Here is a 17,820-nt window from a genome sequence, read left to right as displayed (position 1 = left end):
GATCTCATTTTTGGTTTTGTGCTCAGGTTCTTCTGTTTCTATCCTGAGCCTCAGAGGAACAGAGAGAAGACAGAGAGAAAAATGAGATCCTTAGAATGACTTATTCATTTTCTGAGACCTTCTCACCCAACCTCTTCAAAATAATTACGTGTCAGAAATCCAAACTGGATTTCATATTTTCTTTAGCTTTAACTGATCTCCTAAAGCAGGAGATGGAAATGGAAAGTAAAACTGCAATGGGTCTGTGCAAGTCAGAGGCAGTTGGAGCCCTTGGAGGGATCTTAGGTAAGCTCTACCCAACAAGCTGCCTTGCTCAGCTGAACATGAGAGAAGTTTGATGGGTCCCTCCTGTGAGGCCAGAGACAGAGCCTGGAAATGGCACTGGACTCCCTCTGTACCTTTCTCCTTCCTGGCTCTTGCCTTCCAGAGAGAAAATGGCCATCTGCAAATATCCCAAAAGCTCTTTAGTCTGCTCATTGCCCTTGAGATTTCATCCCACAAAACTGCTCTTTCCTAAGATGCTCACGTCTGGGAATTCATACATCCTCACATAAGGAATCTGCGATGTTGCTAGCTGGATATCTGCTGAAGGGTGGGGTGTGCAAACCCATCCCAGGACATGGGGTAGGACAGAACTTGTTCTGTGTTTGGAATCTGTAAATATGCCCCAGTGACTTCCTGAACTGAGGTTTCAAATTGTGTCTGCATGAGCTGAGCCCAGGAACTTGCCTGCATTCCTCACTGAGCTGAGCAGATCCAGGGCAGAGGATCCCCCAGGGCTGGGGGCACTCTGTGCTTCCTGTATTTTCAAACTATATTTTCAAATTGTGCAGCCTGGCCACCAGTTCTGGGGTTTGGGCACCCTTTCCAAAGCCTGTCAGGCATGCCCCAGGGTTGTAGTTTTCCTGAAAGAGTTTTAATTTAGTGAGTGTATTGAACTTTAATAAAAGTTCACTTTCATAAAAGTGAGGGAGAGCGCCTCTTCCAGAATTGTCATCTTTGACAATTGGATCTGTCTCCCTGCTGTTCACCAGCATGTGCAGGACAATAAACCATGGGAATAAAAGCATAAAAGATCCACTCTTTGCTGTAATGAACATTTAAATACAAAGCTTCATCTCTTACGGGAGTTGAAATAACTCACACAGATACATCCACCCACGTAAATATCCCATATAAACTCTACACTCATCAGTGTACTTTAAAAAATGTTAACTAATACTCCACAAGAAACATTTATAACCTGTAAGCATGCTATTCACCCATGAATAACCATTGCTATAATGGACTCAGTAAACAAGCCAAAAATACATATTCAAAACATGGAAAACATCTGCTTTATGAATGTATCCCTGATAAGCCAAATTCACAGCAGAATCCATCCACAACTCATGTAGGAGCCACTTATGCATAACAGGGGCTCTCAGAAGCTGCCAGTGTTGTGTGTGCAAACATTTCCACCTGAATCCTGCATTTTAACACAGCACCTGAGGGCTGGCTTATTAAACATGAGCCCAGGTGCCTCTCTGCACACATTGTGTCCCCAGCAGGCAAAGCTGCACCTTCAGAGGATTTCCCAACAGCACAGAGCCAGACCCCACATGGCACAGCACAAACGCCCTCAGCAGTGCAGAGCAGGGAAGGAGTTGGATTCCAGAGTGTGCTTCTGCTCTGCAATCATCCATGAGAACTTTGGAGCAGCCAAAAGCTGCTTTTCCTGTGCTTTATTTGCCTCCCTGTGAGGGAGGCTGGGGAGCACCTCTCTAAGGAGAGCTGAGGGGCAGTGGAGCAGGCAGGGGTAGCACAGCAGGGGCTTTGTGCTCAGCTGTGCTTTGTGGGAGGCTTTGGCAGGACCCTGCGAGGGAACCCTGCCCATCCCGTGGTTTTATTCTATCAGCTGCTTTCCCAGACCCAGCCTTTGAGCTCTTCTGTCCTTGGGCGGTGTCGCTGGTGCTCGTGGAGGGCCAAGCTGGCCTGTGTGCCCTGGGTGCTTCTTTCTCCTGTATGAATTCCCACATTTATGTGTATTAAGACTTCTCATTTTGACTGGAGTTAATTTCTTAGACTGATCTGAAGATATAGTGGAAAAATCCACTGGCAGATGGTTCTGGGCAAGGGTTAATCAATATCCTCTTAGAAATGTACCTTTATTTTTCATTTTAATTATCCTGGCTTTAATTTTCACTCATTGCAAGACTCATCACTCATTTTAGGCTTAAATTTATCGCTTCATTGTTTTCTTTCTTTTGTTACTATGAATATATTTCCATCAGAAAGGGTGGATCATGGACCTGAGAGAAGAGGGAATGTTATTTATGCTCAAGTAATTAATACCCAGTGATAAGCTCTGTTTGCTGCCAGCCATATCTCCTGCAATACATGAGGGGCAGGTTGCCAGGATGTGTTAAGCAGCAGTGTGGTGGATGATGGAGAAGATGCTTAATGAAGGTACAGAGAAACCAGGCGAGCTTTCAGAAAAGTGGTTCCATCCAAAGGCCAGGGAAGCGGTGATGAGCTCCTGAGAGTCTGCTTGGGGTGACACCAGTCAGGGTGTCATTTCCAGAGGTGCCTGGTCTCTTTGGTGGCTGTAAGGAGCAGCAGAATCCAGATGCTGGCATTTTATTCCATGAGGAAGTCAGGTCTGAATTCTGATTTTGTTTTGGGTGATCATTCTCCCTCAGAGAAATGGGGAATGGTTCCAGGGGAGCCCAGTGGGTCCCTCAGCTTTGCCAACACCTATCAGACCAGAACTTGGTTCTTAAGTCCTGCTTTAGGGTCTGGAGGGGAAAGTTGCACTTTCAGACACTGTTGTGCATAAGAAAGTGCACACAGGGGCGTCCATGCTGAACAACTGGTGCTGGTGGATAATTTCTGCTGAAAAGTTAAACCTAATTCTGCAGCTTTGCTGAAGGACATTTGTTATTCTCCTTGCAGGACTCAGCTACCCTGCTTAGCTAGAACCAGGCAGCACAAACATGTAACTGCTTTCCCAAGAAGGTGAAATCCAAAGTTCCACTAAAATCTGTGCATCATGTGTTGGGGTGAATGCAGTTCTAGAGCTGCTCCAGTTTAGCAAGCACCGAAGGTGTGGGCAAATACAGACTCTGGTTCAGTGGGGTGATCTGAAAGAATTAATGGGAAAAAAATCCAGCCTGGTTTCATTAACCAGTAAAACCAGGGGTAACTCCTCAAAATCAGAGCTGTACTTTGGTTGGGCTAGTGATGAGAACCAGGACATGAAGTGGCTGTAAAGCTCTGCTTTAACTCACAAGTATTTGCATCATGGTCAATCTCTGAGTAGGACAGAGGAGGAAATCGGGGACCTCTCTGTACTTGGGAATAGAAACAAGCTGATCAGTGCAGCACAGTGGGATTTGCTGCCCTCTGGGTGTCTCTCAAATCCCAAAAGGACAGGGTGACCTGGTGCAAAGAGAGGCAGGTGTAGCACTGCACAGCAAAGAGCTGAGCCTTTCATTTAACAAATACTGTAAATAACAGAGCAAGGAGGAGGGGAGGCCTTGAGCCATCAAACAGGGCTTGTTTGCCCCAGGGCTGACAAGAGCTCAGTGTCTGCTCAATGAAACCAGGGCTGCTCTGTTCCAAAGGGGGGCAGCAAGGGGGTTCCAGCTCAGGGAGCTCCATCCTCACCCAGTTTGTGTCAGATTTAACTAAGTCTCGTTTCCTACCAAATAGGGAAGTTATTTAAGGAAGGGTGATTCAAAATTGAAACTCTATCTTTTCAAGGCTCATTTTGTAATTGAAATATTCATAAAGCTCTTCATTCAGCATAAGACCATTGCAGGAATATTTTAAGGCTTTCATGCCTTTTGCAGTTACAATGTGCAAATTCAGCAAGACTAGCCTGCATTTTAGGAGTGCAAATGCATCATATTTTTGATCCATCTTTCTTTCATTATATTTTCCTTTATGGGATTTTCACCAGATTGAAAGAAATTGTGTTTTTATTGTGTGTACAAACAGCTGCTATGGATTAGGCTGAGAACCGCTGAGTTCACTGTCCTGGTTGATGAATGTTTTGGGGATGGATGTCAAAAAATATTAATCTTAAAATCTGTTCTTTCTTAATTTTACTCAGGTCTTCATATCCTTTGTGATTTAGAGATGAAAACTAAATGCAGATAAAGCCCAAGGTTAATAAAAACCATATTTCCATCCCAAAGAGGAGCAAATGCTTCCACAATTCCACTCTTGTCACCCCAGTACTCAGAAGTGCCTCATGTCCTGGTGTGCAGCTCACTGAGCAGAGACACAGCAGTTCCCACTGCCCAAAAGTGCAAGAAATGCACTGTAGAAAATCACAGCAATAGATCTAAAAGTACCTGAGAATGAGGCTGACAACTCCAACCCTCTGCATTGCTGCAGATTTATCACTGAATGAGGAGAAAACCTCTCAGTAACAGGAAGATTAATGATGGTGAAAGCTGCTGGGTGCTCACCCTGTGTGTGTTCCGGGTTGTTCCATTGCGTGCTCACGATTTTTGTGCCAAACAAATGAGCAGCACAACCACACTGAGTCCGTGCCCCATCTGCCTCCCGTTCGGAGCAGGGCTCAGCTGCTTCCCTGCTCCCAGAATAGAAGGAGGGGAGGCAGTGCCAGGTGCAGGCAGAGACAGCCTTGGCCTGCTGGACCCTTCCAGCAAGCCCAGGAGGGATTTGTCCTTCCCTGGCAAAGCCTCTCCATGCTGCCAAGGCTGATAAAGGGACAGAAACAGCACTTGGGAACAGAGAGGGAGCAAGGCCGGGACCTGGGTCTCGTGGGGCTGCTGGGACAGTGCATCCAAAGGCGGAGAGGAGGAGCTCTTCCACACTGAATTTGGGGATGTCAGGTTTTATTGGATCAGGGCTGTTCGCTGCCCTGTGCTTCACCCACCTGGTTCCTCTCCCCATCTGCTGCCGGGAGAGCCCAGCTCCCGAGTTTGTGTCTGCAGAGCCTGAGCTGTGCAGCTCCTCCTGCAATTACACATCCAAAATTCAGCACCTCTGCAGCTCCTCCTGCAATTACACATCCAAAATTCAGCACCTCTGCAGCTCCTCCTGCAATTACACATCCAAAATTCAGCACCTCTGCAGCTCCTCCTGCAATTACACTTCCAAAATTCAGCACCTCTGCAGCTCCTCCTGCAATTACACTTCCAAAATTCAGCCCAGTGAGGAGCTGGCCCTGGCTGGTGTCCCTGAGCAGCCAGCCCAGCACAAAAGCTGCCCCTTACTCCACACAGTGAGGGGAAGGCACGATAACTGGGGGCTGACTCCAAGCCCTGGATTTGTCCCTGACTCCCACGGACCCCACACAATTCAGTGCTCACACGTGTGGCTTTGTGGGATCTGTTTAGGCTCCAGCTCAAGAAGGCCCATGATCATGTCCTGAATTTTAAATGAGTTGGTTTTTAGAGCTGAGGCCTCATGGCTGCAATTAAATTGAGACTGGATCTGTTTCTTAATCCAGGTTTGTACAACAGTGGAGTGGGGCACTGGCACAGGACATTGTGCAGCCCTTGAGTGCAGGGTGGGACATCTCTCTGTGACTGTGCTTCGTCAGCATGGGCAGGGATGCTGGGGATAAGAACCAGGAAAGTCTCTGTCCATATAGAGGGGACCAAATTGGAGACGCAGACAGAGGGGAGGAGAGCCCTGGGAATATCAGACCATGTAACTGTGCAAACCTGGGACATTTCCCACCTGCAAAACCTGCAGGCCCTCAGGATTTTCCATTCAGAAGGTGGAGTCTACAAACTAAATCCCCAGGGCAATTTGGGACAGACCTGCACGAGGTAGCCTGGCAGAGGTGGGAGTGGCTCCTCATCCCGGGGGTGAGGTGTCCTGCACAGTTCAGTCCGTACAGGGACCATGATCAGCCGTGTTTTGATGGTGGACAGGGGAGATCTGTAGTGTTCTGAGAAAGAGCAGGTTCCATACCTGGAACAGTAATTGCTCCATTTACATAAAACATATCCATTAATTGCCTGAGTTTCTGTACTCCCTGACGAGCTCCCTGCCTCCCCAGACCTCGCATGCCTCAGGCTTTATTTATAGGCTCCCCTGACCTTTTCATTACTCAAAGTCTCTCATGGATCCTGTCCTCTGTATGTTACCACATCACTTTTTCTTGTCCCGTCTGACATTTAATTTTTATTAACTGTGGTGTGAGGTAAAGCTGGTTTTCTTTGTTTTCCACACTGTGTTCTTCTCCTGTTCCCCAGGCCATAGAAGGTAATTCCACAATCACTTGGGAGAATTTTTTCCTTGACATTCTGAGATTTTTCCAGCAGGAGATGGAAGATTAAACCTGGGTTTAAGGTTAATAATGCCTCCCTGAGCCCATGAGAACTGTAAAGTGGGTTCATGAACACGAGCCTCGCTGCTGACCTGCAAGGGTCTAAGTGTGGGTCAGTCTCTTGTACACACCAGAAAGTGAACACTGGTCACTGCAAAGCCCCTCTGCACCTCCTGGTTCTTGAGTGGTTGGCTCTCATTCCAGTCAGTGCAAAAAGCAGGAGCATATGGTGGGATTTGAGTATGATGGAGACACGTTGTAGTTTCTGGCTGTGCTTAACATGTTTACCACACCCTTTGCTGAGGAATCTCTTGTTACTCATTTAACTGAATAATCACATTAACTCAAACAGTTTAAGCAGAAAACATCCAGAAATATTTGTGAGAGACAGATAAAAAAATACTTCCATTAGCTGCTCTTCGTTTGGGAGGTTCCTACCTATTAACAGCAGCCTTCGTTCCCTCTTGGATGATGTTTTGTCTCCTGAACTTTACTGGCTAATTAAAAAATCCTTCTCTCAAAAAGATGAAATCCTCCCCATCTCTTTAGTGAGTCACAGTGAGTGTTCCAGTGAGAAGTGCCTCCTGCTGAATTTATAGCCTGCATGAATCTGTATACAAACATGTTTATACAAACATTTATTGGAATGGATCCATAGCTCAGTTCTGACACTAATGGACAGTAGAGAAGCATGAACTAATGCCAAATCTCACTAAATTAAATCCTTTAATTCTGTTCAATAGAGCAGCTAAATTCCCGAGTGCTGGGAGGGAGAATCTCCAATGCCAGCCCTGGGATGAGTGGCTCTAAAGCAGAGCTCTCCATGGGCTCCAGCCCAGGGACCCTCAGGGGATCTCAGCTGGCACAGCTGCCAGGGCAGGGCTGGAGGGTGCAGTTCCCATTCTGTGGCACCTGGGGACATCATTTAGCGCTGGCCTGGGCTGCTGCTGCCAGGTGGCTGCTGTTGGACTTTATGGTCTTAGAAGGTTTTTCCAGTTCTGTGGCTCTAAATACAAAGTTTTCTATGTGAATATTGATATAGTCTATTATGTACCGAGCAATAGTATTGTGCTACTATGTGTACAGGGGAATATCAGATGTCTGAAAGAATTAATGCATGTTCAAGGAGTTCTGCTTTGCAATGAGATTCAGCTGAGAGCTGCGTTCATTTATATACATTTAAGTAAAGCTTAGATTTTCTAATTTTTCATAAATCCTCTTTTGAAGGGAGGAAAACAATCAGGCTGTGCTTTTATAGGGTGAATTTAAAATTAAAATGAGACATTTAGGTGTCATTTCAGTTGTAAAGTAGCCCTTAGTCTGATGGTTGGAACAGGGTTTCCAATTATGTTTAATTTGTATGCACAGAGCTTGGTTAGACAAAGTATTAAGGATTCTTACTTGTTCATAATATTTCTGTCGTATGCAGGGCTTTTCAACACCCTCACTAAATTAGTTCTTGGAAGCCCTTGTTCACTATAGTAACATAATCTATCCCACACATAGTAAAACAAACTGTTTGGCCTTTCAAATGAGAGGACCCCAATCTTAATAAATATTGAATTATAAAACCCCTGTGTGGGGAATACAAGCTAATTCTTTTCTCTTTGCACCAGCTGTGAGCTGCTCCATGTGATGTATGGCACAAACTCTCCAGGAAAGAGGAGCAAATTGAAAACACCACCCCTGTGGGTTCCCTTATTAGACTGGAAGTGACTGTGAAATTTGCAGGACACAGCTCATTAAAACAAGGCTGGCAATCTGTGACCCCTTGAGTGGGAAGAGGAGAGCCATGCTGGAAAACAGGCTGTTGCTTTTATTGGGGGGAACTCAGCTAGGGAGGAGGAAAATGTGCGTGGCTGCCTGTTAACCCCCTTGTCACTAGAGCTCCTTACAAGGTGCATCCTCAGGAGGTTGGGGCAGCAGCTCCAAGCCCTTCCTGAGCTCCACAGCCTCCGCTGGCCCCACTCAGGAGGATCCAGAGCAGGACACAGCACTCCAGATGGGCTGGGCAGACGGGCAGCATCACTCCCTGACCTGCTGGCAGTGCTTCTCCCAGTGCTTCTATGGATATACCATTGGCTTCCTTGGGCCCCAGGACAAACTGGCTCATGAACAGCTCCATTCCATCCTGGCTGTCCCATGAAATGATGTCTTGGAGTACCTGGTGTTGAATTCCATCCTTCTGGCAGCTCAGAGCAGCATGCTCTGTGTTTGGAGAGCCACTGCTGCAGAGGAGCTGTCTTGGCTCTGTAAATCCACTCCCAGCACTGTCAGAAGCCAGACCAGATCCAGACTGCACAGCCAATCTCCCCTGCCCTCAGGCACAAGTCCTTAAAATTCCTCTGTGTGAGTGTGCACTACCCAGGGTACTCCCAGACCAGCCTAGTGCTCAATATGCAGCTATGGGTTGTTTGCACTAAGAAAAGAACAGGATCATTTACCCCCAAACTTACTCCAGGTTCTAACAAGTCCCATTTTCATGCCACTAGAAGCCAGGAAAAAAACAAGGCAAGAATATTAACACCTTCTGCTAGAAAAAGCAGCTCTTGTAGTAGTTAAGTTCAATCCCTTAAGTGACCATCTAATTCTAGTCTGACATTTTCTGTAAGTGAATAAACCTGTATCTTAATTCTCCCCCTGTCAAAGATTAAATAATGCTACATCAGCTTTTAACGTGATTGATCCAAAGAAAGATCATGAAAAAGGTAATCTTGTTGGAAATATTCACTGAAATAATACATTTGGGGAGGGCTCCCCCCATCCTTGCTGATGTGGAAGAGCTGGATTGTGGGAAGAGAAAAGCTGGGATGACAACACTTAAACTGATGTTGCTCTGCATGAGGGAGAGGAGCGGCTGGGTACAAAATGAGCTCAATAATTGTGAGATCCATGCTCTGATGGCTTGGGAAAAGCAAATTCCCTTGAGGCAGATCCAGCTGGATTTCCAAAACGATCACTTAGTCACAGATGAAGATTTTGGCCCTGCTCACCATGACAGAGGAAAGAACCAAACCCCCTTATTTGTGACATGTGGGGGATTGGTAAACTTCCCTTGGACTTGGAACTTCCCTTTAGGAAGAGTGGGAAGTGGGGGTGCAAAAAATGAAAGTCTTACAAATTTCTCATGCCTTTTGTGCCAATATTGCTGTTCTTTTTAGGGAGACGGGGATGGAGGGACACCTGACTTGAAGTGACAACAAGGAAAAGGCTTTATGATGTTGAACTTTGTGCTATTGTGGTAGTTGTCCATCACCTGAGTCTGAGTATCCTGTAGTCTCTGAACCATTTCATTTGTTTTTCAGTTGAAAATAAATTCTAAATTCTTCCTGCTGTAATTCTGTCATGGAAAAGCTGCCTTTTCCTCATCCAAATCAATTCAGTGATTCACTCCTTACACCGTCTGCTGATGGTTATGAGGCTGGAATTAAAGGCTTTGTAAATGATTGAAAAACACAGACCTGGCTCCAAAGTGGTTTATTTTCATATTGGTGATTTTAGAAAGTGAATTTAAAAGTGCTGTCGTTTTCCTTGTGTGCTGGGAGGCTGGAGAGAGGATTTTTTGGAATATTTGATCTGCACAAAGTGCAGATGAGAAGATTGCTGGATAGGTGGGCAGAAGGAAAGAGAGAAAGAAAACAGAGAAAGAAAACAAAGGAAAGAAGAAAGCCAGGAGAGCACAGGTTTATTTTTAGGAAGTGTTTATTCTTAGAGTGGGAACTCACAGCCAGGCTGCATTCAGCAGGGCCTCTGCACACAATGTTCTGACCTGCAGGTGCCCAGATACCCTTCCAGAGCCCCACACAACTCCAGCAGCTTTGGGTCATCCCAAGAGAAGTGGCTAATTGCTTTTTCACCTATGCTATTAATAACTGAGGTGGAAGGCAAAACTGATAGGTTTTAAATACTGGGATCATTCCTTAAAGTCAAATTATATTGGGCGTATGCATTTGTTCCCATCCCAATTAAATCTGTGGTCCTCTCACTTTGAATAGTGATGTTCCAAAGATTAAGTTGAAAGTTACTGGAAAAACTCTGAACTGATAACATATTTCTTACCTAATTGTCACTGAGATGGATGTTTTGGGAATATTTCCAAGACTACACTCGGTTTAGTAGCCACACTTGGAGCACAACTTGCTGAAGCTTTAGGAAGTGGTGAAGGACAGGGATGTTTCCTGCATGGCAACCCTAAAGACTCTGGGATGAGCTGACCCAGCCTGGCCCCCATGATCCCAGTGATTGCACAGGGAATCTTTAGCACTCTGTAAAGTTTGTTCAATAATTAAGTTACTCATCTGGGACTGTGAGTCTTAAACTTCCTGAATTGTTGGGCATTTGCCAGTGGATATTTTGGACCCCTTGCTGGAAGCTCCTTGTGCTCCCAATGGAGAATTGCAGGAAAGTTCCAGATGGGATGCAGTATTTCAGGCTGATGAGGATGCTCTTCTTGACGTCTTCCACTCCAAACAGGCTACAAGGAGAGAAGGGATAATCAGCTGAAGGAGTGAAGATACCCTCCCATGCCCTTCTCCCTCCTGTCCCCTCCAGAGCCACAAGTGCTGACAGCAACTCCGGTTCCTATTTGTTTTCCCGTTCCTATCGGAGCCCAGGGCTGGCCAGGGCAGGGATCCTTGCACGCCGATCCGCCAGGTCCTTGAGGGGTGTGAAGAGTAAACGAGGTGTGAACAGCACATCAAGTGGGCAGCACGGGGAAGCGGAGCCGTGAAAGCATTTGCTCCGTAAAAATAGAACGGGGCTGTTGGCAGCAAGAGGTGTCTGGAGAAGATAAAGCCGGCAGTGAGTGATGGGAGCTGGGGTTGTTTTATTAACGCAGCAGTCTGAGCTGCTTGACCTTAGGAGAGAGGAGGGAGTTGGGCAGGACAGGTGAGCTTGTAATTTGTTCTTTAGTGCTGGAAGAATTGCACCTCTCCTGATTCTGTATGGAACAGCCGACAGTAGTTTTTAACCCCGGATCATCACCTCACCTCTCAGCTGGAATGGGCAACACACGGTAGATTAACACCTAGCAATGATCCCATGGAAAAACGTGAGCTGCACTCCAGTTTGTTTTAATGGGCTTTACTGTGGAGGAGCTGCAGCTCTGGAGTCCCTCTGGAGCCCCCAGCATCCATCCAGCCACTCTTCTTTGGTTGTCCCTGGGCACTGGGAAGCTTGTCTGTGTGCTTGGATTTAGTGTGGATGTTCCTCTCGGGTGAAATATTTATAAATCAAGGGGGATTTTTCTGACTAAACAATAAATTGCAGTGTGGGTTTGCTATGAACATCCCTCATGTACAACTGTCATAGCAGAGCACTGCCTTCAATCCAGGGAACTCATCCATCCCCATCCCACAGAGATCAGCATATTACTAGCAGAAAGTGATTTACCAGACAAGTCCCAGTTCCTGCCGGTATTATTCCATGATTTATGGCCCATCTGATGTGGCTGTAGCTGGAGTGCAAGACAGAACCTGTTTTGCAACACAAACAAAGGGTATTAGACTAACAGATCTAATATTGAAAGATGGGTATCTCTTTGCATGGCAGTTCCTTGGCCTGCTGTTTATTTGCTGTCTCACTCAGCTCCAGCTCTAGCCTTGCTTCTCTGCTGCCAAGAAAGGCCACAGCATAAAATGGAATTTCAGGTATTGACAATTGTGGGTTGTGTCACTTTGGAACACACTGCAGTTGCTGGAAGGGCCACCAGGGATGGGGAGGGACAGCAAAAGGGAGCTCAGCACTCAAACCTGTGAGGCTTTCCCCACTGGCCCCAGGATTTCAGGTTTGGCCTGATGGGAGCAACAACTCTGAGTGAGATTTCAGCCACTCCGTGGCTTTTAAAGGCATTCATAGAGCATCTAAATTTAGAGCACTGCACTTTTGCTTTGTTAAGAATTCCACTTCAGATGCAGACAGACCCCATGGAATCTGCCCCTGGAGCAGCCCCACACAGCACTCTGCTGCTGCACGGATTAACAGGAGCTCTCACTCCTCAAAGGCCTCTCCTCACTCTCAACTGCTCACAGCTTGAGGTCTTCTTCACATTCCTCCTCCTTTTTGCACCTTGAACCTCAGCTGACCCCTGTATTTTAGATGTCATAGGGCAAATGCTGCTCAGCTGAAGCCACTGGAACAAGAGCTGGTTTAGGCTATAACTGAATGAGGAGGCCTGGTGTGAGTGCCTGCAGAGGAAAGAAACTCATGCTGGTTTGCAAACATCCCTGGTGTTTGACTTGTCCTTCTGTGCCATCTTGGGGCGAGCAGATAGATAAATTCAGGGGTTTCTTGGAGATCTCATGGAAGCTGAGACTCAGGTGCTGAAATCAGGCTTCAAACAGCACTGCAAAGAGTTGAAATCAGGCACCCCTCTTCTGGACACCTCATCCCAGCTTTGGGCACTGAGCCTCTCACTTAGAGGACTTTGGATGCTGCCAGGTGTCCTGCTGGTGGATCATGTTACCCAGAGGCCAGCAGATGCCCCGGGGCAATGAGCTGAAACTTCAGGAAAGGCAGGGACTGGTGTGACAGATGGAACCTTGGCCCAAAGCTTAGAAATAATGAGAATTAAAAGTGTGTCACCAGGGAAAAGCATGATCAAATGCTTTAAAACACAATATATTACTCTTCCCCCCAGCACTTTAGCAGTATACAGGCTGAATGTCTCTTTTTTGCCCTTTTTAAGGAATGCCTCAGTTCAGACTTACCTAAACAGCTTGGGACTATTTTAGCACTTGATTATTCTAAAATACTGAGGGTTTGTAGCACTTGAGCAGATGGACTTGAACTCCCTGGTTTGCATCTTGATGGTTTTTGTCTTTTGCCTGATTTGTTAAAGGCCAGAGGCATCTCTGCCATCTCTCGAGAGATGGTGCATGTGCCTGTTTTCCATGGAATGCAGAGCAGGAAATAGTTAACAAATTGCTCCCAGCTCTGCAGTGTGAGAGAGCAGGTTAAGAGGTTTGGGGGGAAAAAAACCCAGAAAACTAGAGCATCACTCTCAGCAGCAGCCAAGGGCAGAGCTCTCCAAGTCTCCTGTCAGAGCCTGATCCTGGGGCAGTCAGGCTCACTCTGTTCTCCAGAGCCTCGTGTGGTTTGAGGGCTCCACAGACCTTCCTCACTCTCCCTTTCAGCCTGAAAATCCTCACTGAGGAGCTCTGACAAGTGTGGGGAGATAATTTGGTCGAAGGCTTGCAAAAGCACCTGTCTGGCCTCCTCAAAGCAAGAAACCTTCCTGGTTTAGAAATGATGATTCCAGGGCTGTTTGGAGCCCTTTAATTGGAGGTTTCCTGCAAAGCAAGAGACTTTCCTTGCTCTGGGTATCACCTTTGGAGCCTGACCAGCTAGGCAGCTGGGGCATGGGGCTGGAGAGCTGCAGAGGGGCCACAGGGCTGTGCAGCAGCCAGGAAGGTGCTGCTCATCAACTAACACAGCTTGGCTTCCTGCCAGGGAAGGGTCAATCGGGGATGTTTGTTGGGACCCTCCCCTCTGGTGCCTTGGTTTCTCCTTTGGTGTTGAATGGGAAATCTCCCTCTCAGCTCTTCTGTGACTTCACTGATGCTGATGAAATGTAACGCTTGAGAAGGGTCATTGCTGGAGGTCTGTTCTTGGTTAGTTTTCTCCTTGGGGCCATGGGCTGTGAAGGAAAATTTCCCTGCTGCTCTCCCGTGGTATTTTGTCATAGCTCATCACGTCCCCTCTGCTCGGCAGCTTTTCCCTGGGGAACTCCCAGCTTCTGCTTTTCCCTGGCAGGCCATGCAGGAAAGAAGGGCTGCGATTTAAGAGCAGAGCAAAGCACTCAGAGCCACAAAAGCACTGGAGATTCAAAGCCTCGCTCACCTGTGCTCCCAGGGCACTTGCTGAGTCTCAGCTGTCTGTTCCTGAATGCAATCGTGCCTGCAAAGAACCCGTCTGAGCATTGTACAGCACAGGGCAGACTTTTAAGTCCTTTTTTCTTCCTTTTGTTCCTGTATCCAAGGTCTTTCTCTCTTTGATTTATGGATTTGGACCCCATCTTTAATTATTTGCCCTGAAAAGCTGCCTGAAGCAGGGCTCAGCAGGAGTCAGACAGAGGCAGCTCGGCCCTCCTGGCGTTGCACAGCAGAGTTCCATGGGAATGACCATTCCCATGTGTGTGTGAGGGGCACAGCTCCCTGGTTCCTGCTCTTTGGGGTGCTTGGATGTGCTGGGCAAGCTCACAGGCTCCAGCACCTCAGGTGCTTGTCCACCCCATCCCCCTGCTCCACAGGGCACACAGGGACTGTCACAAGGCCCACTATAGACACAGAACATTCCAGCAAAGCAAATCACCCTGGATGTGATGCCTAAAGGCATTTTTAGTGCTGGGAAATAAGGGCTCATTTATTGCTTTAAAGATTTCTGCTCCAGGATGAATAGCAGTGATGAAAATCTGCCACAGAGCAGGCAGGTCTGCCCAGTCACCCTTGTACTGCTTGGCAAGACCTGTTTGGGTCTGGCAGCTCAGATATCCCTGTCTCAAGATTCTTTGAAAGGCTCTGCCTTGATTGCACTTCCATCCACTTGAGATAAATAATTTTGTTACCAGTCCACAGCAAAGCCTGAGCCCCCAGGGCTTCACAGCAGCAGCACTGGAACTCCCAGTGCTCACACGGGATGGGGGACCCAGAGCAGCTGTGGCTGCCCCTGGATCCCTGGAAGTGCCCAAGGCCAGGTTGGATGAGGCTTGGAGCAGCCTGGGACAGGGGAAGGTGTCCCTGCCCATGGCAGGGGGTGGAATGAGATGGGCTTTAGAGCCCTTCTAACCCAACCAGCTCTGGGACTCTGTGATTCTCTTCCCCTGACTCTAGGGATCATCCTATGCTGTGCATGGTGGGATGCAAAACCAGAGCTTCTTCCTCTGTGGCTAAATCCTGTCTCAGGTGCCTTAAATCATTTCTTCCCCAGAAAAGCTTACAACAGCTTTCTGCTGGAAGGGGGATGGTTGTCAAAGCCTCAGGAAACCCCTTTGATGTGGGGCAGGCAGCTGGGAGAGGTGGTAATGAGGTGCTGGGAGAACTTCAATCACCAGGGAGGGAGAGCAGCAGTTCTGAAGCTGCCCGAGCAGCAGGGCCCCTGTGCTGACACACCACAGGGTGAGGGGATGGCTGATTAAAGCTTACAGGCCTCCAGTGCTTTAGGGACACACTAATTCTGTGGCTCTGAACAGAATTTCTGGATTTGCAAATTTATGGAAACACTTTTTTTGGTCAGCAATGGAGGGAGCAAACAGGTATTCAGTTATCAGATTATATTTTTGTGTCCACCTCACTCCAAGGTGAGGTCTCTCTGCCTGCAGGCTGCTTAAATTGAGAATTCTCTGAGGCAGGATTTCAGCCCTTCTCTTGCAGGGCTCAGAATAGAAAGGGATTTCAGCCCCGAGTGGAGTGCCCTGATAGCGTGGTTATAAATACAGTGCTGGTGGCAGTACTCTCTGCTGAGGGGCTTGGTGCCAGGCACGGCAAGTGAGGGCCTGAGTGAAGCTCAGCAGCAAAGAACAGACCTGTGGATTGCAGACAGTCCTCTCGTTGGCATCAGGGTCACCTCCCTCGTGCTGCCATCACGGGCACCTCTGAGGCCATTGCTCAGGGACACACGTGGCAGTGCTGGATTAGGGACCTGCTCCGAGCTGTTTCCCAGCTGGAGATGTGCAGGGATAGTCAGTGCTGTCCCTGGGATGTGTCACCCAGTGCAGCTCCACAGCTGAGGCACCTCCTGACATCTACCCTGACCCTTCCCACCTTTGCTTTCCCCAGAAATGCTGCTGCTGCTCTTTGTTCCCAGGGCCATGGGCTGGGTTGTGTGTCCTGCTGCTGCCAGCCCTGTGCTCCAGGGACACTGAGACCTGGCTGTGACACCTGAGCCTTCCTGGGAATGAAGTTATGGGTGAGTTATGGGATGGTGAGTGCTTTACCCACAGCATCCATCTGGACAAAACCTCTGCCTTCTGAGAGCTGCTGTGAGACACGAACACTCTGAATTCCAAATTCCCCATTCCCCATCCAGATTCCTCCCTCCAAAGCCCTGCCAGAATCACAAAGGCAGGACCACAGCTCATGTCCTTTGCTGAATAAGGCAGAGCTGAACTTTGGCCTGGGCTAAGCCTGACTGTAAATGACAAATACAGATTGTGTGCCAGACAGATTTTTATCTTTTCCTAACTAAAGTACTGCTGGTAACTCCAAAGTACTGGCAGGAATTTTCCCTGCTGAAAGTGTGGACACGGGGGAGGATAACAAAGTGTGTTTGTGTGGCTTGGGCTGCTGCTTAACTTGAGAAGAGACTACAGCTTCTCATTAAAAAGTACCATTTTACCTTTTTATTGTTTTTTAATAAAACCATTTCTTCCCAAAAGAGAAGAGAATTGCCTTTTTCCTAAGTGGACATTTTCATGAAAAAATAATCCCTGAGTTTTCATTACAGTCTTGAACGAGAACTTGAAAATACAATATGCTTGTTTCTTCCCCTGGCACTCTGCAAAAGAGAAAAATAGAAGAAAAAGACAGCAAATGTGAATTCTTAACACACATTTCTGTGGGCAGAGTGGAAGCATGTAAAAGCTTGCTTGGTTTTGAGATGCTATGAACCGAGTTGGCATTTTCCACAGTCCTCATAAACCCCACTGGAGGATTATTTTGGGTGGATTTCAGCTATAAGCCCCAAAACCCAGAGTTACCAAGTGGGAGCAATGTGGTTTTGCTTCCAGGTACCTCCCCAGGCCCTCAGGAGAACTCCCTCTAGGTGCTGAGAGGGCAGAGGTTACTGGGGTCCCTCTTTTGTGTTTTCCTGGAGTGAAAAGTGTGGGTTGAACTTGGTTTTCCTCTGGGAGGAAAATAGCTTTGGTTTGGCTGGAGGGGCTGAAATCTCCTGATGCACATGGGGGGCTTCTCCTTGACTTCTCTGGGGCTTTGGGCGAGGGAGGGACAGGCTCAGGTTCCGTGCTGCCTCCCACCCTGCTTCCCTGAGGAAAGGAGCAGGAGGGGAGGAAACTGGAAGGAGTTTGCTTGCTCCCCTCAATGTGTATGTGGAAAAAACCAAGCTAGCTTCCTTCTGAGGGCCTCACCGTGTGCACAGTTACTTTCTGTAGGGTGCCCAGTGCTGATGTCTTTCTTGAGGTGGGATTTGTGCACTTGGAGTGGCTGTTTGGGAGTTTGTGCTTGCTTTAGGGTCTGGCTGTGGTGCCAGTGTTGGTGTGAAGGACGAGTGCACCCGGCAGTGACCAAGCTGTGTCTTTGTCAAGAGATGCTTTTTGCTTTGCTGAGCACAGAAATGTGGACAGTCTAACTCAGTTCCATCCTGCTCTGTTCTTGCTAAAGCCCCTTTTGCCCCCACCCCCCTAAAGGTTCCATTCCTTGGTCACAACAGCAGCATAACCTGGTGTTCCAGGGTGTTGTGTTCCAAAGTATTCCATGGGTGGCTGGTGCCACTTTCCACTTGTACTGAAGCACAGAACAGGCAGGTAATGGGATAAATATTAAAAATGGGTTTGTATGGGAACTTGCTGGGTC

Source organism: Pseudopodoces humilis, chromosome 25, assembly GCF_049639895.1.
Source record: "Pseudopodoces humilis isolate 2021_Gansu_Grassland_sample_001 chromosome 25, ASM4963989v1, whole genome shotgun sequence".
Lineage (NCBI taxonomy): Eukaryota > Metazoa > Chordata > Aves > Passeriformes > Paridae > Pseudopodoces > Pseudopodoces humilis.
The sequence above is the reverse complement of the archived record's forward strand: the minus strand, read 5'-3'. Positions refer to the sequence as shown.